This window comes from Aplysia californica, unplaced genomic scaffold (assembly GCF_000002075.1).
Source record: "Aplysia californica isolate F4 #8 unplaced genomic scaffold, AplCal3.0 scaffold01490, whole genome shotgun sequence".
Lineage (NCBI taxonomy): Eukaryota > Metazoa > Mollusca > Gastropoda > Aplysiida > Aplysiidae > Aplysia > Aplysia californica.
The window spans coordinates 54,945-56,848 of record NW_004798760.1 but is presented as its reverse complement, the minus strand read 5'-3'; the positions used below and the strand labels follow the sequence as shown (position 1 = coordinate 56,848).

The window sequence follows — 1,904 nt, the reverse complement described above, 5'->3', positions numbered from 1 at the left end:
CTATAGAATAGAATAGTATCAGGCCATATTTCTGCCGGAAGCTGACAAAACGCCTTTTTTTTTATCACAGCAGTTTAGAGAAACCTGGCAGGTTTTTTTTGTCAGCGTAACCACTGAGAGTTTCTTCCAAAACTTGAATTCAAATTTATTCAAAAACTGGGTCACAGTTTCACTTGGAACATTTTCACACAAGTAGGGTAACTGACCAGGCTTTCATTTAGCAAACAAAATATTTTGGCACTTTCTAAATGAAAAAAGATGTTTTGTCAGCTTACGGCAGACTTGAGGATCTGCTACACATCATTACATGTGTCCAATGGTGGGAACAACTAAGCTGGAATAGATAGTCATCAAGGTTGAAAGTGCTGAACTTAAAAACCTTTTTCTCCATTCATAACATGGTTTCACAAAAGGTGACTTTCACGTTCAGAGCATGAGTCATGGAATAATATACACCCACATCCAATTTTATATTTTTTATAAGTAAACTTGAGGATCTGCTGCACATCATTACATCATATGTCTAATGATGGGAACAACTAAGCTGGAATAGATAGTCATCAAGGTTGAAAGTGCTGAACTTAAAAACCTTTTTCTCCATTCATAAAATGATTTCACAAAAGGTGACTTTCACGTTCAGAGCATGAGTCATGGAATATTATACACCCACATCCAATTTTATTTAAGTAAACTTGAGGATCATCATCAATTCTGACACCAAAAAAAAAGTCCACAAAAAAATCAGCAAATTTATATTGCCTATGTCAAAGAGAAGAGAATAATATGATAATATATTTTTGCAAGAGATTAACAACCACCTTTGAAGTGAAGCACAATAACCCCAGAACGATGGTGGTGTGGTTCATTTAATTTTCACTTTTTATTATTATCTGTCCTCACCAGTCTACTGGTTAGTCTTACTTGAAAGTTTCAAAGAGAAATTCGTAGGCTACTAGATCTAGATTTAGATCTAGATCTAGATCTAGATTCTAGATAGACGATCTAGATCTAAGTATTCTAAAATGTGAAGAATACAACCCTGGGGACTGGGGGTAGACTAGAGTCTACAAAATCATAATGACCCGAGGGCGAACGGATAGAAATCTGAACGGAACTGCTTTGGACCCCTCCCCCTTTCCCCTCCATCAACCCTGATCCTAGCGACACCCTTATACTGCATCATTTTGCTTCCTTTTCACGTTCAAATTAAGCCGGCAATGAATCTGCCTCAAGACCCGATTCCCCCAAAAGTTTGAAAAGATAGACTAGGCCGACGTAATCACACATTGACAACCGTGCCGTAGCAGTAAGCCTGAGTAACGATCTTGAAAATCTTACATGTACACTGCTTCAGCTCTGCTTCCTTTAATTTTGGCCTGATATGGGATGCAATAATCACTTCTTTCACTAAAAAATACTAGATCTAGATCTAGCTCTAATTATTCAGTCAACCGTAGCTAAGGTAGCTCAACACTCAAAACGATCAATGTGGCTCTTTGAGTTCATCTAAAATCTCAGTGTCAAATGACGGAGTACTCACCGCCCCATATTCCGATCTTGAGTTGGGACGTATCCAAATTCTCAACGAACTCTCCAAGATAGCGGTTGATAAGTTCAACCACAATAGACTCAAACACCATGATGAAAACTGATCATCGAAAAATATATTTAAACCAATTTGCACAAAGACCACTTCAATGCAGCTCAGGGATCTTTTTCAAACAGACGAAAGTTGCGCACCGGCGTACGCCATATTGTTTTCGTCAATATGCTAATGAGGGTCACGAGCCTTGAGTTCAGGCTAAATATAGCTACGGTAAAACCTGCTATATTTTACAACTTCGCTCATTGTACCAATTTTGATTCTTCTTTCCCTCGAAAACACTTCAATATCTACGACAGGG

General features: G+C 38.1%; 1 protein-coding gene across 1 annotated transcript in view; it reads right to left on the bottom strand.

Moving 5' to 3' along the window:
- LOC101863642 overlaps nucleotides 1–1,904 on the bottom strand; it is a gene marked incomplete at its 5' end in the record, with an annotated part of 10,377 nt that overhangs the window by 6,318 nt on the left and 2,155 nt on the right.